General features: G+C 34.1%; 2 pseudogenes across 1 annotated transcript; both read left to right on the top strand.

The window, feature by feature from the left end:
• The first annotated feature begins 2,043 nt into the window (after nt 1-2,043).
• On the top strand, nt 2,044-3,336 carry LOC144571263 (putative F-box protein At4g22030 pseudogene; annotated as a pseudogene).
• Nucleotides 3,337-13,679: 10,343 nt separating this feature from the next.
• LOC144571656 (putative F-box protein At4g22030 pseudogene) lies at nt 13,680-15,193 on the top strand (annotated as a pseudogene). Its single transcript, XR_013517550.1, has one exon. The product of XR_013517550.1 is annotated as a putative F-box protein At4g22030 pseudogene (transcript).
• The last annotated feature ends 10,057 nt before the right edge of the window (nt 15,194-25,250 follow it).

The raw sequence follows: 25,250 nt of genomic DNA, 5'->3' as shown, positions 1-25,250 counted from the left end.
GTGGTAACAATCTTTCCCCAAAGACGACCGCACTGATTGACCGTATGGAATGCCATTGTTCCGAAATTTTTATTCATAAGAAATAAAATAAATAAATATTAAAAATAAGAAAGATTAATGGAGAATTCTAAAAATAAGAAGACAGTGTTACGATTTGAAGTCCCAGCGGGACTCCAAATAATCATGCATCTTATGCCAAAAAAAGAAAAAAGAAGAAAAAATGGGACTCCAAATTAGAACAAAATCCGAAAAAAAAAATAATCCAAAAGTGGAACTCCAAATAAGACAAACAACTGAAAAAAAATAAAAACAATAAAATTATAAAGTGGGACTCCAAATCATATCCTGATCTATACCCATCTCAACAAATCCTACCAAAACTTCAAGTATTAAATGCATTATGCTAAAAATATGCAATTTAAATCAACATAGTCCCTAAACCCTAACATAGGCCTTTATTTAAACCATTTCTAAATAAAAAGAAGTGTTTTGAGGAGCAGCCAGAGTAATTTCAAAATAAAAGGAGCATTTTGAGGACAGCCATGTTGTTGTTTTGAGGAGCAGCCAGAGTAAAGAAATAAGGAGCGTTTTGGAGGAAGATAAAGATAGCAACGGGACTTACAAAAAAATAATTCGGGTCGTTGGTAGGATTTGGAGTTTCACTTTAGAAAAAAAAAATTATCTTTTGCAATTGCTTGTCTTATTTGGAGTCTCAGTTTTGGAATATTTTTTTTCCCATATTTGTTCTTATTTACAGTCCCACTTATATTTTATTATTTTTTTTAATTGAGATGCGTGATTATTTGAAGTTCCAGAGACTCCAAATCGTAACGCTGCCTTCTTATTTTTAAAATTCTCCAGTAACCTTTCTTATTTTTAATATTTTATTTATTTTATGAATAAAAATTTCAGGTAATTGTTTGACCGTACTTTTAGGAAATGATAAAAACTCAAAACGACTGTGATGCTTGGTTGGTTGTGGATCCGTACGTATCCTCCCTAATTTTTTTCATAAACCATAATTAATAAAAACGAATTTTATGGAACCAATATGATTGGTTTTTTTTTTTCAAAAACCATAAGGGTTCCCACGGTCTCAATTTTTTTATTTTTTTTATTAAAATATTAGAAATGTTGAATATATTTCTTTGAAAATAGATGAAATACAATATAATTTGATTTATTATAAATATTGCAATAAATAACCCGGATCAATATTTTTCAGGTCGGGTTTTTCGCGGCTGTAAGAAAAATTAATATATTTCTTTATGTGTTATTGGAAAAAAAATAAAAATACTTAGATTTTGAGTTATTGATCCCGGTTCAAAAGTCACTTCTAGGTAATCCAGAAAATATTGTGAAACGGACTCAACACAATTGAAACGGACGATCCAGATTTAATCTCAGTCGGTCCTTGCTCGGGATGACATAGGGATGTATTATTTGTGCCAAGTTAAATAGAACAATTTCGGATCGTCTGATTCAATTGTACTCAGTCCGTTAACCTGAGGGATGTGAATTCGTTGGTTGTTTATGTGTTCATGTGTTCATGTGTTTAGTACGAAGGCTTACCATCTTCAAAAAAATGGCCTCATGTGCAGTTTTAAATTTAAGAAAAAAGTCAAAGTTATTTAAACTTTTAATATTTAATAAAAAAAATCGAATTTCGAACTTATAAATCTATCCACTGAAAATATTATAAGAGGAATCTCAGTTCGTCCTTGATACATATGCATGCTTGTTTCCTCGAGAAAAAGTCTTTTATTGTTTAGACTCTTTCAACATTGAACATTCAATGCAACTTATTCAAATCATACGCTTATATTTTATTCATACATTGATCACAGTCAACATATAACGAGTCAAATCAAGATCCCAACCAAAAGATTCCAACTAACAGTCTAACATCACGACTTTGCATATAAATACCCATTCCAACTCTACATTCTCTGCAACCCATCACCACCAAGAAAATTAAGAGAAGAAAGAGAGATCAAAATCACCATTAAACTAAGCTCCAACTAATTAACAAGGAAAGGTCAAGAAATTATAAGCAAGATGGCAAGTTTGAGAACCCAAGGCCTGTGTTTACCCTCCACATCTTACTCGAGTCAGCGCCGTTCTATTTCTTGCCGTGCGAACCTCCGTATCAGTACCTCTGATCTCAGTCCAAGGAGAACGGCTGCAATTCAAAATCGAGAGCCCATGATCAAGCTAGAGGATCTAACCCTAAACCAACAACAATACACTGTCATCACCGAAATCACCAAAAGAAGGTCACCTCGTAGCCCGAAAGAGAGCGCATTGTCACTTGAGAAGCTCCGGGCCATAGCCGAGGCCGTAGCTGACAGAGCAGAGATGCATGATATAATTGGTAGACAGAGAAATAACTGGAACCACTTGTTTCTCCACTCTATCAACTCTTTGTCTCTCTCGGCCTCTCTCATGACCGGTATATCTGCGGCCCTACCATCACACCTACTCGCGTTCAAGCTCTCATCTGTGCTTCTTTTTTCAGCGGCAGCCGGCATGATGGTCATAGTTAACAAGATACAACCATCTCAGTTGGCTGAAGAACAACGTAACGCGACTAGGCTGTGGAAGCAACTCGGGCGCGAGATCGACCAAATGCTAAGTAGAAAATCTCGTTTCACAAAAAGAGATGTAAATTTGGCAATGGATAAGGTGCTTGCCCTTGACAAGGCTTATCCACTGCCTTTGCTCCCCGGCATGCTGGAAAAGTTCCCTGAGAAGGTGGAGCCCACATGTTGGTGGCCTCGAAAGGAAAATGAACGGAAACAAAATTTGCAAAATCAAATCGATGGAAATGGATGGAACAAGGAGTTGGAGGAGGCAATGACAGGTCTACTAAATGTGCTAAGGACTAAAGATGAAGCTAATTACCTCGAGATTGGCAATTTGGTTTTAAGAATCAACAAGTGTTTAGCCATGGCAGGACCCGTAATTGCTGCCACAGCTGCAATCACAACCGGGCTAGTGGGTTCTCCAATCGGTGGATCGTGGGCCCCGGTGGTCTCAGTCGTCGGGGGAGCTTTAGTACCGGTTGTGAACACATTGGGACATGGTGCACAGTTGGGGATGATCTTTGAGTTGCTTAGGAACTGTGCCGGGTTTTACCGGCGGTTGCAAGAGGAGATCGAGCACAACTTGAGTGAGCCGGATGTTAACTCGCGGGAAAATGGAGAGGTCTTTGCAACGAAGGTAGCATTGCAACTCGGCAGAAACATGTCTGATCTCAAGGAATTTGCAGCATTAGCTAGTCCCTCATGTGAAGCACAGGATTTTAAGGAGTTTGCCGGAAAATTGTTTTAAATTTATTTACTTTTTGCTTTTCTTGACCATTAGTATATCCATTGTAAAGGAAAAATGGCAATTATTTTAATATATAATGAATTGACACTCATTTGATCTTAGCATGAGAAGTTAGTGTCAGGTAGCTAAACAGCCTAAACTTATGACAAGTAACCTGTATGTTTTGGTGCAGTGTCACTTATTTTTTATAACGATCCTCAGCCTCCAATTTAGAAAATTAAACCGTTAAAGTTGAAAAAAAAATATCTTTTTCAAATTTATTGAAATATTACATTAAAAAAAAAAAAATCTTTGTTCAAATAGCAACAAAATGGTTCCGAAAAGACTCCGATTTTTTTTAAAATACCCAAAACAAAAAATAAATAATTAAAAATAACCAGATTTTGGACAAAATTTTAAAAATGCCCAAACCGCCTCAAAATTCAGCGGTCCGGAATTTTAATTCCTAACCGCCCCAAAATTCGGCGGTCCGGATTTTTTTTTTTTTTTTTTTTTGCAAATCAAATTGTTTTATATATTCAGATTTTTTGCAATAAAATGTACCTCTGATTTTCTTAGCAAAACAGCTTCAAAAATCATGAAAATGTACCGACATGTAGTCTCGACATCCTAGAACAGCACTGCCAAGTTTCATGTAGAATCTCTGAACAGAACGTGAGATATAAGTTCGTAAAAATAGCCCCAACTGATTAATGTTTCATCCGGGGTCCAACTTTGCACTTCTGGTTTCCTTGGTAAAAAATCTCCAAAAATCATGAAAATTTACCGACATATAATCTCGACATCCTAGAATAGCACTGCCAAGTTTCATGCAGAATTTCTGAACAAAACGTGAGATATAAACTCGCAAAAATAGCCCCAACCGATGAATGTTTCTTCCAGGGTCCAAGTTTGCACCTCTGGTTTTCTTAGCAAAACATCTCCAAAAATCATGAAAATTTACTGACATATAGTCTCGACATCCTAAAACAGCACTGCCAAGTTTCATGCAGAATTTCTGAACAAAACGTGAGATATAAGTTCGCAAAAATAGCCCCAACCGATGAATGTTTCTTCCGGGGTCCAACTTTGCACCTCTGGTTTCCTTAGCAAAACATCTCCAAAAATCATGAAAATTTACCGACATACAGTATCAACATCCTAGAATAGCACTGCCAAGTTTTATTCAGAATCTCTGAACAAAACGTGAGATATAAGCTTGCAAAAATAGCCCCAACCGATAAATTTTTCTTCCGGGGTTTAACTTTGTAGTTATTTTTATTAGTGTTTTTTTGTTCTTATTTTTGTTGTTGTACTATTTTATTTTAGTGTTATTTTTGAAGTATTTTGTGTTCTTATTTTTTTAGTGTTTTTTTTTTCAAAATTGTTTAATATTTTTTTATTGTACGAATACTATCATAAAACATAGTTCAACCCAAAACTAAAACTAAAACATAATAAAACATAAAACATAATAAGCTAACTAAAATATAAAACATAATAAGCTAACTAAAAACACAAACATAAAACATAATAAAATATAAAACACTACATAATAAAACTATAAAAAAAACCCACGAGCTCTAAAACATAATAAAACTAACTAAAAATAAAACAAAAAAAACTAAGTGCTCAACGATACTGCGAAGGTGTATATCGGTTAGCTGGTTGGCCCCTGTTCTCTCTGGTGAAAACCCGAGCCTGATGCCAATCATTCCACTGTACTTCTCCTTCCTGTGCCACGCGAGCTGGTGTGATATCCTCCATGGGCTCAGCCTCTCTGCTCATCATGAGTGCTGTACCCCATGGATCATCGGCGGTGTGGGTAGATGGCGGTGGCGGGGGGGTATGGAACAAGGATGCCGCAAGCTGGGAACCATAGTCAGGCTAAGTCCCGCTACCAGAGGCCTCCCAATCACGAGACATCTCCGGATACGGCTGGCGCGGTGTCGGGGAGGCGGCTGTGTCCAACTGATACTTTGGAACAAAATCTGCAAGGCTGAAAGTCAAGCTCTCATCCTGTGTAGGGTGGATCTCCGGAGACTCTCGCATAGGCTGGATCTCCGGAGACCCAGCCTGGTGCTCAGCCGGTGTCGGCATGTAGGCAGGACCCTGCAAAGATACCAATAATTTAATAAATTTTACCTAACTTACTTTACCGAAGGAGAAAAGTGTAACTAATTTGACATAAAATATAAAATGCCATACCTGGGGAAGAACTGCACGTCCATGCTCATCCCAGAAGCCGTGCCAACCGGACATGCCCAATACCCAACGATAGTAGTCCAAATTGCTGTTTGAAATGTGCTTGGAGACCAAATTTTACATTTTTTGGAATTTTTTTACTATTTATTAAGCATTTTTTAAAATTGTTGTTTTGCTGTGAACAATGAAAAACAGTAAAATTTTCTGGACCATCAGATCAGTGACTTTCAAAATTGCTTAATAAATAGTAAAAAAATTCCAAAAAATGTAAAATTTGGTCTCCAAGCACATTTCAATATGGAGAACAAGATGAACGGTTCAGATCGACATTTTGAACTTTAAAAATGCAAAATATGAGCGTGAAGTAAAATGGTCGCTTTACTTCTCAACTCACCGTAGCTCATCTATATTTATATATATATGGTAAGGCTAAGGTGCTATGGGTTGCACAAAGACCTACAATGCTACGGCTCAATATTCGAGTTTTCAAAATCCAAACGGTCGATCCAAACCGTTCATCTTGTTCTCCATATTAATATGTGTCTGGAGACCAAATTTTACATTTTTTGAAAAAATTTTACTATTTTTTTAGATAGGTAGAAAATCAGTTGATCTAAATAATTCTGCACCATTCAGATATTTGATTTTCTACCTATCTAAAAAAATAGTAAAAAATTTCCAAAAAATATAAAATTTGGCCTCCAAACACATATTAATATGGAGAACAAGATGAACGGTTCGGATCGACCGTTTGGATTTTGAAAACTTGAATATTGAGCCGTAGCACCGTAGGTGTCTATGCAACCCATAGCACCTTAGCCTTTATATATATGAATATGTTAGCATGCTATGCATAGCATAGAACCCCTCCGTGTAACGGCTTGGATTTCGAGTTTTCAAAATCCTAGCAGTCAATCCGAACCGTTCATCTTGTTCTCCATATTAATATGTGTTAGAAGACCAAATTTTACATTTTTTGAATTTTTTTTACTATTTCTTTAGATTTATTGAAAATCGTTGTTTCCTTATGGTCCAGATTTGCTGAAAACAGCGATTTTCAATAAATCTAAAGAAATAGTAAAAAAAAATTCAAAAAATGTAAAATTTGGTCTTCTAACACCTATTAATATGGAGAACAAGATGAATGGTTCGGATTGACCGTTAGGATTTTAAAAACTCGAAATCCAAGCCGTTGCACTGAGGGGTTCTATGCTATGCATAGCATGCTAGCATATTCCATATATATATATATATATATATAGGGTCTGTCTAAATTGCTGCTGGCAGCATTTCGGCAGAGGTGCTGCCGGGGCTATATTTAGCCGTGTGATGTCCAAACAACAAATCCAAACCGTTAGATGTTTAATCTATATTATAATCTACTTGGAGACCAAATTTTACATTTTTTTGAATTTTTTTACTATATATTAAGCTGGTTTGAAAACCGCTGATTTCAGTAAATTTCTGCAGCATTGAAATCAGCGGTTTTCAAACCAGCTTAATATATAGTAAAAAAATTCCAAAAAATATAAAATTTGGTCTCCAAGTAGATTATAATATAGATTAAACATCTAACGATTTAGATTTGTCGTTTGAACATCAAAAAATAGAAAAAACAGTGGCAGCACCGCCGGCAGAAATGCTGCCGGCAGCAAATTAGCCACAGCCTATATATATATATATAGAGAGAGAGAGAGAGAGAGAGAGAGGAGGGTTCAAATGCACCCAAATTTTTGTGCACCCAAATGCACCCTATCTTTCAAATCTTTTTTCTCCGTTTTCAAAGTCTGAATAGTCAATCCGAACTGTTAGATGCGATCTATATATTAAGATGTGCTTGGAGACCAAATTTTACATTTTTTTGAATTTTTTTACTATTTATTAAACTACTTTGAAAATCGTTGATTTTACATTTTCTGGACAATTGGATCAGCGATTTTCAAAGTGGTTTAATAAATAGTAAAAAAATTCCAAAAAATATAAAATTTATTCTCCAAGCACATCTTAATATATAGATCGCATCTAACAGTTCGGATTGACTATTTGGACTTTGAAAACAGAGAAAAAGGATTTGAAAGATAGGATGCATTTGGTTGCACAAAAATGTGGGTGCATTTGAACTCTCCTCCTCATATATATATATATATATATAGGACTTGGCTACGGTGCTATGGGTAGCTAAGAGGCCTCCCGTGCTACGGCTCAATATTTGACTTTTCAAAATTCTAACGGTCGATCCGAACCGTTCATCTTGTTCTCCATATTAATATGTGCTTGGAGACCAAATTTTATATTTTTTGGAAAAATTTTACTATTTTTTTAGATTTATTGAAAATCGCTGTTTTTCAGACAAATCTGAACCATAAAAAACAACGATATTCAATAAATCTAAAAAAATAGTAAAAAATTTCCAAAAAATGTAAAATTTGGTCTCCAAACACATATTAATATGGAGAACAAGATGAACAGTTCGGATCGACCGTTAGGATTTTGAAAAGTCGAATATTGAGCCGTAGCACGGGAGGCCTCTTAGCTACCCATAGCATATTAGCCAAATCATATATATATATATATATATATATATATATATATATATATATTGTTCTCTTATAATATGTCTCCATTAGAACGCATGGCACAATACTTGTATATATATAGAAATAATAAATTAACATCTCAATTCTGATCATGTTATGTTTTGACTCAAATTACTATTTGATCGAATTGGACCCGATTTTTTTATTTATATCCAAAATAAAATATAAATTTAAAAAACTAACCAACTAGCCAATGAAATTGCAAAACTACCCAAACCGGTTAACCATTAACCGGACTCAAATCAAATTTCCGGTTATTGGTTTCCCGGATCCATTGAAATAGTCCGGTTAACCATTAACCGGAAATTTGATTTGAGTCCGGTTAATAGTTAACCGGATTTGTGCATTTTTTATTTTTTTTTTAAAACAGAAATTTTTTATTTTTTTTATTTTTTGTATTAAAATATTAGAAATGTTGAATATATTTATTTGAAAATAGATAGAATACAATATAATTTGTTTTATTAGAAAGACTCCAACAAATAACCCGGATCAATATTTTTCAGATCGGATTTTTCGCGGCTGTAAGAAAAATTAATATATTTCTTTATGTGTTATTGAAAAAAAATAAAAATGCTTAGATTCCGAGTTATTGATCCCGGTTCAAAAGTCACTTCTAGGTAATCTAGAAAATATTATGATCTTTCTAGTACATTTAATTTATTAAAAGTTGTATCTATTTTGAGAATTATTTTTGAATAACAATCATTAAATAAATTAAAGTTTTTATTTTTTTTTCAAAATAGATACAACTTTTAATAAATTAAATCTATTAGAAAGATCATAATATTTTCTAGATTACTTAGAAGTGACTTTTGAACCGGGATCAATAACTCGGAATCTAAGCATTTTTATTTTTTTCCAATAATACATAAAGAAATATATTAATTTTTCTTACAGCCGTGAAAAATCCGATCTGAAAAATATTGATCCGGGTATTTGTTGCAGTCTTTCTAATAAATCAAATTATATTGTATTTCATCTATTTTCAAAGAAATATATTCAACATTTCTAATATTTTAATACAAAAAATAAAAAAAATAAAAATTTTCTGTTTTAAAAAAAGAAAAAAAAACAAAAGGAAAAGAAAGTGTTGTGCCGAGTTCTCAATTTGGCTCAAAGCAAAAATATTTTATATGTATATGTTCGGTTAATGGTGCACCGGTTTTGTTTTTTTTTTTTTGTTTTTTTTTTTAAACAGAAATTTTTTTTTTGTATTAAAATATTAGAAATGTTGAATATATTTATTTGAAAATAGATGGAATACAATATAATTTGTTTTATTAGAAAGACTGCAACAAATAACCCGGATCAATATTTTTCAGATCGGATTTTTCGCGGCTGTAAGAAAAATTAATATATTTCTTTATGTGTTATTGGAAAAAAATAAAAATGCTTAGATTCCGAGTTATTGATCCCGGTTCAAAAGTCACTTCTAAGTAATCTAGAAAATATTATGATCTTTCTAATAGATTTAATTTATTAAAAGTTGTATCTATTTTGAAAAAAAAATAAAAACTTTAATTTATTTAATGATTGTTATTCAAAAATAATTCTCAAAATAGATACAACTTTTAATAAATTAAATGTACTAGAAAGATCATAATATTTTCTAGATTACCTAGAAGTGACTTTTGAACCGGGATCAATAACTCGGAATCTAAGCATTTTTATTTTTTTTCCAATAACACATAAAGAAATATATTAATTTTTCTTACAACCGTGAAAAATCCGATCTGAAAAATATTGATCCGGGTTATTTGTTGCAGTCTTTCTAATAAAACAAATTATATTGTATTTCATCTATTTTCAAAGAAATATATTCAACATTTCTAATATTTTAATACAAAAAAGAAAATAAATAAAAATTTTCTGTTTTCAAAAAAAAAAAAAAAAAGGAAAATGCACAAATCCGGTTAATGGTTAACCGGTTTGGGAAAAAATTGCAATTTCATTAGCTAGTTGGTTAGTTTTTTAAATTTATATTTTATTTTGGATATAAATAAAAAAATCGGGAATTGGACTATATATTTTTAATTGTTGCTTATGTTAAGACTATTATATTATATACGATAGAAATTAGTCTAATTAGAAAAATCAATTAATTTAATTGTAAAACTGAGTTCTAACTCTTCTATTATGTATCACAAATGCATAATATGCAGACACGCTCGCACAAGAATAGAAAAAAAAAATGTACCGAGTGGAGTCATGGAAAATATTACAGTATTTTAATCAAACGAGGCTTTAGAATAAATATATAGAAAATTTATAAATCAAGCAAAATTAACAAATGCATGTCAAATAATTTATATTAAATTATTAAAACAAATTAAATCAATTTCAAAGCAAGTTATGAAATAACTACATGAAAGCACAAATATATATGGGGCTCGTACTCTTATTTTTCAGTTTAGTTTTGGTGAATTTATTTGGTGAGGGGAAAGAAACCAAGTGTATATATAAAAGATAGACAAAGGTGAAGTCAGATTTTAAAATTACGAGAGTCAATCATATAAAATTTTTGTGTCGAAAATAAATTTTAATTTTATAATATTTAAAACAATTTACTGTAAATTATATATAAATTAAAAAATTAAAAAATAGAGTTAAATTCACTCCATTCATTAACTCTGCCCCTGAAGATAGGTCGTTCCAATTGATTGGACTATAATACTTACCTGGTTTTGAAGTCAAATTTCCTGGGTACTAGTTTGTTAATAGACTTGTTAAATTCAATTCTTAGCAATGGCTTGGTCCATTGCTGGGAAGTGGGAACTCGTCAAATGTCAATAATGTCAATAATTCTTATTTTCTTATTTCTAATTCAGTTGGATCCCCTGCGGCAAGTTCGAAATCTTTAACCCTGTAACAAGTCATCGTGATTGAGATCTCTATATACATGTTTGTTTTTGTCTGTGACTCGTTTCTGTTCTCACTTAGAATCCACGTCACAGCAGCATGACTTGCGTTTTCTTGTACTTCTTTTACGAGCCAAAGTTGTCTTAATTGAATATGCATTTATATATATTTTTTTAAAAAGTTATTTGTACTCTCATATAGTTAATTCTCGTGGAGCATATATATTTTGTAAAGAATGGAAGTCAAACAATTTAACCATTTAATATTTATAAATAATTTTTTTATCTGAATTTCGAATTAATTATCCTATAATTTTTCGACGGAAAATGGTTCACACGTATGTATTTTGCATGTCTATTACAATAATCTAAATATCTAATAATAAACCAACATGACCTAATTAAGATACGAAAACTTACCTAAAATTATAAAGTATCTCACTGCCACACTAGTGATATACTGTGGAAGAGAAATCTATGATTCGGACGTTGTTATTGGGCCCCATTCAGTGCCAACTACAAAGGACAAATATGTCTTTTTTTTGGTATTACAAGTTAAAGTGACAAGTATGATATATAGCTCCAAGTGCATCATGCAAATTCACACACAAGCTCGTGATCCATAAACGGAAGTAACTAGCTAGTCTGTTGGGGTTCAATCGTTTTACTTCAATGTCTGGTTAACTATTCTTATTTTTAACTTGTGAACTTCGACATGTTACAAATGCTAATAAAACTTCATATATTGTTATAATATAGTACTGTTCAGTTGTTTGATTGCTTCGATGTCAAGTATTGGTTCTATTAAAATTCAACACCTGTGCATATCTTACTTACCATGACAGAATGCAGACTTATTTGTATTGCAATTTGCAAATAAAGCCTATGGAAAGAGATAAATTCTAGAAAACGGTCCACGAGGAGCCGACAACCATAGAAGCAGAGGCCTGGCTCAAAATGTGTAAATTTGTAAATATTGTGTTTCAGTATTTGATTTCTGGTTCAAACTTCAAAGTGTTGGTGTATGTACATATTACTTTACAGTTTTAAAACTTGGCTAGGTCTTTTTGACATCTTTTGTGAACCCCGAGCTTTTTTTTTTTTTTTTTTTTATCTATATTGGCAATCTCTGCCAACTTTCACAAAGAGACTAAGATTGTACAAATTATTTGTATATTTATCATCAAAATTAAACTTTACAGTTTTCTCAACAACAAAACAAAATAGAACAACTTTACAGAGACAAGTTCTTCATAGGAGCTAATTTAAAGTGCTGTAACTATTTACACCTGCGGACAAAGAAAGAATAAACGCAAGGTCATCCGGTATATGCAATTGACTAATTAAGATCCAACACAAAAAATGATCAGTTAATTTCAATTAATTATTGATCCCACAAACTAATAGTATATAATCAGTTGAACTGTTGAAGCAACAATAAGTTCCTTCTAATTTAACAAAAAAAAAAAAAAACTTGACAGCGCCTCTAAAGAAATTTAGAGCCGTACTACTACTAACTCCGTACCTTGCTAAAAACGCCTATGGTATCAATAATTAAAGCCTGGACACAATGTATTAAAGCCTGGACACAAGAGGAAACAGTAGGGGATATTAGAGCCTGGACACAATGTATCTAATTGTACCCAGATAAGCTGTACAATAGGTGCCACGGGGGTATAAATTAAATAACGAGTGGCGGTCAAATGCACTGACCAGCTCTAACATAGGTTTTCTCTTGTATTTCGTTAGTTGGTATCATCTTTTAGGGTCCTGTAAATAATTTTCTTATCAATGAAAAAACGTAAAATGGCACGTTGCCATTTTACCCTCAAAAAAAAAAAAAAAAAAAACGCCTATGGTATCATCTTGCTGCACTACCACAGATGTAAATCAAACACAGCATTACCGCCTTATAACATGTATTCTGAAACGGTGAAACATGCACCTTGCACCTCATCCTTAAGTTAATCATGTACAATTCCAGTAAATTTGATGGTACCAATCTTTCTCCAAAAACGACCATTGACCGTATGGAATGCCATTGTTTGACCGTACTTTTGAGAAATGATAAAAACTCAAACTACTGTGATGGTTGGTTGTTCATGTGTTTAGTACGAATTGGCTTACCATCTTAAAAAAAAATGGGCTCCTATGCAGTTTTAAATTAAAAAAAAAAACAGTAAGTCAAAGTTATTTAAACTTTTAATATTTAATAAAAAATCGAGTTTCGAACTTATAAATCTATCCACTGAAAATACTATACGAGGAATCTCAGTTCGCCCTTGATACATGCCTTGTTTCCTCGAGAAAAACTCTTTGATTCCTCATGTGCAGTTTTAAATTTAAGAAAAAAGTCAAAGTTATTTAATTTATAATATTTAATAAAAAAAATCGAATTTCGAACTTATAAATCTATCCACTGAAAATATTATAAGAGGAATCACAGTTCGTCCTTGATACATATGCATGCTTGTTTCCTCGAGAAAAAGTCTTTTATTGTTTAGACTCTTTCAACATTGAACATTCAATGCAACTTATTCAAATCATACGCTTATATTTTATTCATACATTGATCACAGTCAAAATATACCGAGTCAAATCAAGATCCCAACCAAAAGATTCCAACTAATTAACAGTCTAACATCACGACTTTGCATATAAATACCCATTCCCACTCTCCATCCTCTCCAACCCATCACCACCAAGAAAATTAAGAGAAGAAAGAGAGATCAAAATCACCATTAAACTAAGCTCCAACTAATTCACAAGGAAAGGTCAAGAAATTATGAGCAATATGGCAAGTTTGAGAACCCAAGGCCTCTGTTTACCCTCCACATCTTACTCGAGTCAGCGCCGTTCTATTTCTTGCCGTGCGAACCTCCGTATCAGTACCTCTGATCTCAGTCCAAGAAGAACGGCTGCAATTCAAAATCGAGAGCCCATGATCAAGCTAGAGGATCTAACCCTAAACCAACAACAATACACTGTCATCACCGAAATCACCAAAAGAAGGTCACCTCGTAGCCCGAAAGAGAGCGCATTGTCACTTGAGAAGCTCCGGGCCATAGCCGAGGCCGTAGCTGACAGAGCAGAGATGCATGATATAATTGGTAGACAAAGAAATAACTGGAACCATCTGTTTCTCCACTCTATCAACTCTTTGTCTCTCTCGGCCTCTCTCATGACCGGTGTATATGCGGCCCTACCATCACACCTCATCGCGTTCAAGCTCTCATCTGTGCTTCTTTTTTCTGCCGCAGCCGGCATGATGGTCATAGTTAACAAGATACAACCATCTCAGTTGGCTGAAGAACAACGTAACGCGACTAGGCTGTGGAAACAACTCGGGCGCGAGATCGGCCAAATGCTAAGTACAAAATCTCGTTTCTCAAAACGAGATGTAAATTCGGCGATGGATAAGGTGCTTGCGCTTGACAAGGCTTACCCACTGCCTTTGCTCCCCGGCATGCTGGAGAAGTTCCCTGAGAAGGTGGAGCCCACATGTTGGTGGCCTCGAAAGGAAAATGAACGGCAACAAAACATGCAAAATCAAATCGATGGAAATGGATGGAACAAGGAGTTGGAGGAGGCAATGACAGGTCTACTAAATGTGCTAAGGACTAAAGATGAAGCTAATTACCTCGAGATTGGCAATTTGGTTTTAAGAATCAACAAGTGTTTAGCCATGGCAGGACCCGTAATTGCTGCCACAGCTGCCATCACAACCGGGCTAGTGGGTTCTCCAATCGGTGGATCGTGGGCCCCGGTGGTCTCAGTCGTCGGGGGAGCTTTAGTACCGGTTGTGAACACATTGGGACATGGTGCACAGTTGGGGATGATCTTTGAGTTGCTTAGGAACTGTGCTGGGTTTTACCGGCGGTTGCAAGAGGAGATCGAGCACAACTTGAGTGAGCCGGATGTTAACTCACGGGAAAATGGAGAAATTTTTGCAACGAAGGTAGCATTGCAACTCGGGAGAAACATGTCTGATCTCAAGGAATTTGCAGCATTTGCTAGTCCCTCCTGTAAAGCCCAGGATTTTAAGGAGTTTGCCGGGAAATTGTTTTAAATTTATTTACTCTTTGCTTTTCTTGACCATTAGTATATCCATTGTAAAGGAAAAATGACAATTAATTGTAACAACTTGAATTGACCCTCAGTTGATCTTAGATTCTTAGTATGAGAAGTTATGTGTCTTGAAACCAATCATTTTACATTTAAATCTGTATAATTTGGTGTTGTGCACTGATTTTTTATAGTCAAAATCTAAGCCTCCAATTAAGAAAATTTAACCATTACAGTTGTAAAAACCCCTTTTCAATTTTGTTGAAAATATTCAATATAAAAAAAGCTTTGTTGAAATAGCAACTAAATGGTTCCGAAAATCTTGCTAGTATTAATTAACACGGGTCATGGTATAACAATTGAACAATTCCGAGATAATGGTCTTGGTATAACAATTGAATCAATTCAAATACTTTGAATAGTCCATGATTACAGCATAAAAAAATTTAACGAATAGAATTCATAATTTTGAAAAGAGTGAACGACTTAATTTTTTGAGAAAGAATAAAAGTCATTTTTTTAATAGAACATGACGATTTTTTATTATTTTGAATTTTGAATCGACAATTCATTATAAAAAGTAGTGATTTTATATTGTTTTAATTACTAGCTCAAATATTAGTTCTCGGAAACAACTTAATTGAAAAAAAAAAATATGATATTTGCATATATTGTAGAGTCGCGTACTGGCCTCATTCATACATTCTTGAAAATTTCCAAATGAAACACAATTTAACAAAGCTGTCATTCATACATTATAACCACCATACATATTATGCAACTGTATCTTCTCATTAAGAATCAACTAGCTGTCATTTTCCCTAGTGAAATTTAACAAAGGATGAACAGATTATCACTTTATATCTACGAAAGACTAAGATATATTGCTAATAAATTAAAGATCATATAAACAAACTAATTAAACCATGGAGATGCGAACACCGCAAAATCAGTCAATCTGACACATTTCTTCCGAGTTGCAGTCGGAAGCAGAATTAGAAAATTTAAATAGAAGTGACTAGAACATAATTTTTTAAAAATATATATAATGTAACAGATGCGATTTGAACTCATGTTTTTCAGAACTATATTGAGCTACAAATAATCATTTTTATATTTTATAAGGGGACGAAGTATATAAAAACTTAAGAAGAAAAAAAAATTCAATTATGATATATATAATTAAAAAAACTAAAATTAATAGCGTGGTTAAGCATCTTTTGGAATACACTAAGATCTGCTCTGATGGTGGTGCGAAGGTATCTTCATTTTGTTGCAAATCAACACGCGGCTCCCTCAAATTGCACTCAATCTCCTCTTGAATTTTTTGGTAAGGCCCGCGACAATTTCTTAATATCTTAAATATCATTCCCAATTGCGCTCCGAGCTCGACTGTGTTCAAAACCGCCACTAATTAATGCACCTTCAACCATCAATGCCAATGGAGCCCATGAATCACCAATTGGAGAAACCATAAAAACCGGTCGCAATAGTTGCTAAATCGACAATAAGACATAGACCTAGGTATGTGGATGATATCCTAAAAACCATGTATCCAATTCATATCGTGTTCGATAAGGTGGATATGAGTAGTTTATTTTTTATTAGTTTATCGGATATGTGTATGGATAGGATAAAAAAAAATTCCTTAAACTTATTAAGGGACTAAGGATATTGGATAAGAGCTTGTTCAAAAAACAAAAAAATATTGGACAAGAGTTATTTTCTATGTATTTTCCTTTAACTAAATTAATAAACAGGGGCAGATCTAAAGCCATTCAAAAGGTGGCTAAGTCGCCTCTATGATTTTAAAATTTTAGTTATGTGTATTAAGATTTAATTAAAATTTATATTTTGAGAACATTTTATATAAAGCTGGCCCCCTCATAAATATTACATATTTACTTGTAATCTAGTGGTTAGAGCTTATTTTGTACTGATGGGGAGAACTTGGATTCAATTCCCACCAATCACAATTTGTACATTTTAAGTTTTAACTCTCTTTATCAAGATTTTTTTGTTCTGCCCCTGTTTAATAAATATGGAATTCTATATAACGATTCGGGTGAGTGCATGAGTCTGCATCCAATCTGTGAAGCCACCCCATCCCAGAACTGTACAGAAATTAGTAATTTTCTTAAGGGGAAAATCTGGCAAGTGAAATTAGGGGGAATAGCTCTTAACTAATAGACGATATTTTTATGGTGTGCTTCGTATAGCCAACCTTTCTTGGTTGCGGCCATGCATGATTAATATGTAGATATTTTTTTTAAAGTGGACCCTCAAATTGTTTGTAGTTTTGCAATTATTATTCGTAAGGACTATCATTCCTCGAATTACTTTTATAATGAGACCAAATTATAATATTTGTTACTAATATTGTTATTATTCTAAATTGTATGCTAAGGTAAAATATTGTCTTCGAGTAAAAACTAAATTTATTTCACCGTACACTTTCTTTTATTATCATTTTTTTATGAACTAAAATGTATTACTTGTATAATGTCGTTTTGGAAATATTAAATTTTTTTTGAAGAATTTTCATTGCACACTCTATCAAATTTAGTGCGGTTCTTTCAATATAATGATGAACTGTTAAATAATTTATGATTGCTAGATTTGTGATGCAGTTATGAAAGTATATATAACAACACCTAATACTACTATTTTCGAGTACAATCGAGTTTTACAGGGAATAACAGTAGAAAATTTTCATTACTACTTAGAGATTACTGAACTCGCCGCCTTATCTAATGTTAATTCAGAAATTACTTAGATGAAGAAAAAATGTGGAGAAATAAAATTTAGATTAAATTGGGGATTAAAATAAAAAATGGGAGCTCAACCACTTACTTTTTTTAAGTTACTATTAGAAAGTTACCGTTAGAGATTTTGTATATAAATACACATTATAACCTACCTGTAAAAAAAAATTAATATACGACAAATGCTATTTTATCATAAATCACCACAAGAACAGCTGGGTTTTCACGAGATTAGTTTTCTGACAATCGCGAGGCTAATTCCTCTCAAAAAACTATTCGCGAGAATAGCTCCTTGCAAAAAGTACCCTCTTAAAAACAGCCGTCGCTAATGGTACGTATCCTCGCTAATAGTTTTAGCGAGGTTAAGGGGAAAAGTATCTGCGAGGTTAGCTTCTCGGGAAAAATATGCTTGCCACGTGGCGATGTTTGCAATCTGGAATTGTGTTATACTTTTACCATTGATTAGTCCACGGCAATAATTTGTATTGACATGCATTGTGCTGTACTGATACCATTAAATAGTCCACAGTAATAGTCTGATTATTATCGTGGTTAGTTGTACTGATATCATTGAATAGTCCACAGTAATAGTCTGATTATTCTCGTTGTTATTCAGTCCACAGTAATAGTCTGATTATTATCGTGGTTAGTTGGACTACTATTAAGACATATTTAAATAGTTCAACACGTGTGATTCAACAACAAATTAAAAGGCAATAGTTCAACAGCAAATTAAAGGCTTCAACAGCAAATTAAAGGCAATAGTTCAACAACAAAAGTAGTATCCAATTGTAGCCCCATCAGTACCAATCTATGTTACTCCGATACTTCAAACTAGGCCCCGTATCCGTATCGGGTGCATATCGGATACGAATATGGGTACGATACAGGCCTGATACGTACTGGATACGCCAGCTGGCGTATCGGATGATGTGGCATATCTCTAACTATCTGATACAGCACCGATACGAAACTGAAACGGGTTGATACGGCTTTGATACGGACTGATACCGCCCAAACTCCATCCTGCACCACACATAGACACGGTCTTGTGCACCGCGCAAGGTAAAATTTTTTTTTAGCAGCAAACAAGAATCGAACCCAAGATCTACAGAATAAGTGACATGTGACATTCCCGCTGCACCATCTTACTTTTGTTGTATTAACCTACTAAATTTGATATTTATATTATACTTGAGTTTATTTTTTATATTTAATTATATATACAAGTGTTATATCATCAAAATAATTAAAATAAAATATATTTAGTGGCCGTATCGTATCCATGATTTTTGAAAATTCACGTATCGCCGTATCCGTATCATATCCGATACGATACCCGTATCGGTATCCATGCAACATAGGTACCAATTGTTTTGGTTGTTACCATAATACCAATTGTTGTTATTAAAGAACTCATTGTTGGCATTATCGGCATTCTAGGCCGGATCAACATGATCGGCCGGATGAGACGTGCTTGCATCCTCCTAAAATATGTAGAAATAAATAAACGTGGTTTAGGGACGTTGTCATCTATCTAAATATTTGTTACTAATGAACGACTGAGTCATAACATTTAGCATGTACATTGTCATTAATAAACACATTGTAATTAGGGAAAACATAGTACATACCGATAAAGAATTCCGTGGAATGCCCGTTGTCTTACAGAATTAATTGATCTCAGTTGCTACTCTATTCATTATCTCTTTATTCATGCTAGCCAACTTCTTTTTGATGTCCATGTTAGAAGCCAAAGTAGCAGCTCTAACAATTTCATCAACATCTTCGCTGCTGTACATTTTTTTCTTATCTCTAGTATTGCTAGAACTATCTGGTCCAACATATATGGTTGATCTACTACAAAGTGTTGACTTTCTTTGCTTCATAGATGTGTTGCCTAATCTATAAGGTTTATGATGAGAGGTTGGTCCACTGACTTGTTGAAATAGAAGATCATCGGGTACACTAACATATTCCGAATTATTTCGTAGCCCGAGATATTTTTTCTGTATTTAAAGTTGAAAAAGGATAATTATGACATAAGGGTTATTGTTCACACAAAAGTATGCACAAAGTTTCAGTACAGCAAGCTGTACCTTTTAACCTTGATTACACTTTCGACTCAGATTGCAAGTGTACAATCCTAATCGCGTAGTATTATCAGGTATCGATCCACAGGGACGGTTGAAACTTAACTGGACTTTACTTAAATTAAATAAACTCTAGAAGTTGCAAATGTGATTTTGGTGTTTTAAAAAGATTAATAATAATATTCAAAATAATAAATCTTTTTGGGTTTTTGTTTAATAAGAATAAAAAGGCGTTTCCAAGGTTCAGATTTCATTTCTGTTCAGCCCCGAGGCATACAGCCCGTACGGATTCCCGTACGGCCCGTAGGGGACCCCGAGTTGATGTTGCAGCTACTGTTTTCTGCGTTGATACTAATGTTTAGGGTTTCCATCGACCAGATCTAGATACCTAACCTCAACTTTCGCATTTTGGCCTAGTACCCGATTACCGGACTCAAATACTTCCCTCTTAGATGTGTTAAACCTCAACTTTCGCATTTTGGCCTAATTTATCCAAGTTACTTGTTGGTTTACTAAAAGTATCCAAGGACTTTCGCCTCAAGGAAAGTTTCACCTTTTGGGTACTCCTTGGTTTCACCCTACTTCATATACTTTATTCGGTTGGATTAAATGTCATAGACTTGGCTCCTAACACTTAGATGTGCGCATTCATCTAACGGGATGACTAATCAATTCAAGCAAGCACAAATAAAGCAATCAAAATACTACACAACAAGGTAAAAACAAAGCATTCAACACAAAATCCAAGTAGCATGCAAACAAAACCAAACTAGAAACTACATCTTAGCCCTAAAAACTAAAAGAAAAGAAAGCAAATAAAACAAGTAAAGATAATGATAAGGGAGCTCATGGCAAAACTCGAGGAACAAAGAAGATCCGTCGCAAAACTCTCGTTTTTCTCCTCTCTACTTGTTCTCCAAGCCAAGCCCTCGCTCCCCCTAGGGAAGGTTGTCCAGGTTCAACCACGAAATCCCCTTTTTATGGTGTGTAATATCTCATTTAATACCTCAGATTACGCCCCCAGAGGCTTCCTTTTCGGCCTCCTTAAATTATGCTCATTTCAGATTCCAGCTGGATTTTCCGAATTAGCGTCCTACGGGCCGTAGGGGACCCCGTACGGGCCGTATGCCTGTGCTTTGTCTTGGAGACTTTGTGCCTCTGTTGTGGAACCTTCTGTGTGGTTGGGCAGATCTTGTACGGGCCGTACAAAATGTCATACGGGCCGTATGAAAAGTAGTCAGATCCAGTTTTTCGCCCTTTTTTCTGCAAAATACCAAACAAAGCATAACAGTACCACATTTCATCGAAATATAAGTAAAAAGTCCACATTTATAGGCTTTAAAGCATAGGTTTCAGTGTAAATCAGGGCCGTAATTTAGATATAATATGGAGATATCGGTTATGAAACCATATGCAATCTTTACTTGCTTTGATAGTTTCAAATGAATCTTAAATTTAAAAGAAATTACCAAAACATTGGAGGATTTCTCATCATGAAACTCTATGTTATCAATGTCATTACATGTAATTGGCCGAGTTGTTTGAGCTGGATCATCGCTTGATTCATCATGGACTTGTAAGGTGGATTCCAATTCCTTAAATTTTTTCTCATCACGGACTTGTGTTTCGGACCAAAATTTAGAGATAACACCTCTTACAAGGCATACAACATCAATGGCATAAGATTTCACACACATGAATATGTCTTGCGCAAAGCAACTCATAGCAGCGGGGTATGCATCGTTGCAGAGGATAGAGAGTACTACGGAGTTATAAAAGATATAGTTGAGCTAATTTACGAAGGATTCGACAAGATTGTGCTCTTTGAATGTTATTGGTTTGATCCAATAAGTGGAGTAAGGGTTGACAAGAAACATGACCTTGTTGAGGTCAAATACATAGGTCCTAAGTGAGTGGATGGTGGCGATAAAGATAGGATGCAAACCAAACTGGGATCATCAAATGGTTAGAACTGACTCAGACCTCGACATTTTTCAGGAACAGTGGCCGGGTTGTGATTACAAAGTTACGGGTGGAGAGGAGTTAGATATACATACTGTTTTGGTAGATCAAGGCATTATAGAAGCAGTGGACCAGGGAGAACTCGCAAAATTAACCTCACGTGTCCAATCCACAGTAAAATATGATGAGACCGGGTATGAAACCGAAGTAGAAAATGAACTTAATAATGATGAAGGAACCGATCAATTAGAGGAAGCTGATGAACTATACAGATGGTATGTGTATTCATCATTTAATTTCAAGTGCAATAATTCTCACTAAATAACATTTCCTTTTATCGATACAAATGTGTAGTTGAGATTGGTACATTTAGCACTTATTAGGATCTATATATGTACCAGTTGACTAAAAATCATAATATTGATCATAAAAGTATTGGTCTACTGGCTTGGATCTTAGTAGTTAGTAAGGGATCTCAAGAGTCGATACTAGAAGCAAGCCGTTTTATTCTATTACCAGAAAAAATTGGTAGAAGCAAAAATATTTTACATCAAATTAAGAGTTTCAGGTTTTATGAGCAAGCGTAAAGGTAAATGATTCATTATTTGCTGAGAGTTCTTGTGTCTAGAAAGTCCTAATAGTAGACTATATGTTGGACACTAAAAAAAAAACCATAAAGACCTATTTTCTTGCATTATATACTTCGTGGCATACTACGTGAAACCAAAATTAAATGCTAACATATCATTTTTGTTATAATCTGATCCTATAGGTGATGACAATAAAGTTTACAAACATCTGGACTTCGAGCGTAAATGAATATTGTCATACTAGTATTGTATTTTTATTTCGGTAAACATATAGCTTAATTATGGACTTAATTCCTTTCCAGTTTTTTTTTTATTTCTAGCTACTCCTTTAATTCCATATTTTGCTTAAAACTATATTTGTGCTTGTTAAAATGCATTAAGCATAATGTGATTGTATTTGGTACAATTTGTGACACTAATTGCTATGCAATTGTAGAACTCAATTAATATTTATGCTTGAATTAATTAAGCCTGAAATTATTCATTATAAATTATTTCATTTATATTTAACTATTTATCAATCATTAAAATTTTAGTTTGTAATATATTATTTTTCAAGAAACTGTGGTAATTAATTTGTTAGATTTCAGTTTAATTAGCAATATTTTTAATTGGGTAAAATGGAAAATAAGATCTGCAGCTAGCCATCTTATTCCCGTGCACATATGCATGAACATGAAGGACATAACAGTGCCAACATAGATCGCTGGTCCCACATAGTATTCGCGAGGCTATTTAACCTTATCGCAAGGATATTTCAAAGCCTATTGTGAGGTTACTCTTATCGTGAGGCTATTTGAAGACTCTCGCGAATTCATTATTGTTATTGTTCGCACAAAAGCGTGCACACAAAGTTTCAGGTACAGCTAGCTGTACCCTTTTAAACCGTGATTGAGCTTTCGTATTAGGTTGCAAGTGCACAACCTTTGTCCAATGGTACAATCATGTATCGATCCTCAGGGACGGTACAATTCGAGTCTAGATCACTACTTATTCTAGTTAGGTACTAGAAGTGAAGAGTTTGGTTTGAATTCGTTTCAATTTTCTAAATTCAATAACAGAGGATAACAGAAAATAAATGTTGGTTCAAATTGATTTAAAATGAAGTTCCCAGGGTTTCAGATTTCATCCTCAACCTTGCCTCTCTGGACCTTCACGCGACTCGCATGCAACCCTTGTGACGCGACCCGCGTGGTCCTCGAGTGAATGCAGCATTGAACCCGTTTCTGAGTTATTTACTTGTGTAAGGATCTATTAACCGTACCTAAAGTTCTTGGACCTCAACTCTCGTTTATTGGCTTAGTGAACCTAGTAAGGAATTGCAATTTCACCTTCTTAGATCTACAACCTCAAACTTTCGTTTACAAGTGTTCAATCTAAGTCATTTGATCGGTTTGCTAAAGGTATCCACTATCTCTCAATAGATGGAAATCTCACCTCTCGGCTCAATTGATCTATCTTTTCAGATCTTAGATCTACCTCAAGTACTTGATTCAATTGCAAGAAAGATCAAGGTCAAGATATTAGAAGAGATGCAAGAAACATTCAACAATAGACATCAAGATTCAATCAAACAATCACAATCTAGCAATGGAAGAATAATACTCAATCAAATGAACACAAGAACAACTCAAATTCAAATTCAATGCATTACAATCAAGGTTTTAGATTACATCAACCCTAGAAACAAGATAGATCTACTCAAGCATCATGAGAGAAGAGATAAAAGGAGAAGTCATGATAAAACCGAATGAAGCAATCTAGCAAGAATCTTCACTCCTTCCCTTTCTTGCACCACACTCCAAGGATCTTGAGGTTTTGAATCTTCCAATTTGGAACTCCCCCCTCTGGTGGCAGGGGTGGTCTATTTATAGACTTTTCAAAACGAGTACTTCAATTCTGGGCCTTTATTGGGCCTTTGCTGTCTGCTCTGGAGACTCGCGATGCGAGTCGCGTCACCACTGATGTGACCCGCGTTGGAGCATGAGGGATGCGACTCGCATGAGATGGCATTGCGACCTGTTGGTGCGACTCGGAGGACTGGATGCGCCTCGCGTCAACCATGATGCGGGTCGCATCAAAATCTCTGAACTTCAGAAATTCTCCTGATTTCACCAATTTTCTGCAAAGTAAGAATGAAAGCGCAGCAGTACCAAATTTTACATGTATTCATTATAATAGACGTTATTTGATGGCTTAAAATACATGTTTTGGTACTGAAATTGGTCAAAACAATAGCTCAGATATAGCAATATCACTTATCCTCGCAAAAACCAGGCTGTTCTGTATGGTTCATCAGCTTCCTTCATCATTATTAAGTTCATTTTCTACTTCGGTTTCATATCCGGTTTCATCCACAAGTGGCTTTCTCTATTCCTACTTTATTTTTCAATAAAATTCAACAAAAAAAAATGATATTTGCATAAATCTTTAATTTGCATGCATATACATTATGGAAAATTTTCCAAATGATAGTAACAAATTAACATTTAACACCACAAATATTATGCAACTTTATGTTCTCAATAAAAGTCAAGTAGCTTGCATTTCTCTAATGATATTAAATAATTGATGTATAGATCATTATCAATTTCTATCTACAAAAGACTAAGATATACTAGAAAGATTATATAAATACACTAAACTAATGAGAAGATAAACTTGGAAAATTGATCAGTGGTGTGCAAATTAACCCAAGAAATTGGGAAGACTGGGTGTTTTTGGATCTAAGAACACTCAACAGGCCATCTTGAAATTGTTTTAGAAATGAGACAGCACACAAACCAACCTGATAAGACCT

The sequence above is a fragment of the Carex rostrata genome, chromosome 19, assembly GCF_964058835.1.
Source record: "Carex rostrata chromosome 19, lpCarRost1.2, whole genome shotgun sequence".
NCBI classification, from domain to species: Eukaryota; Viridiplantae; Streptophyta; class Magnoliopsida; order Poales; family Cyperaceae; genus Carex; species Carex rostrata.
The sequence above is the reverse complement of the archived record's forward strand: the minus strand, read 5'-3'. Positions and strand labels throughout refer to the sequence as shown.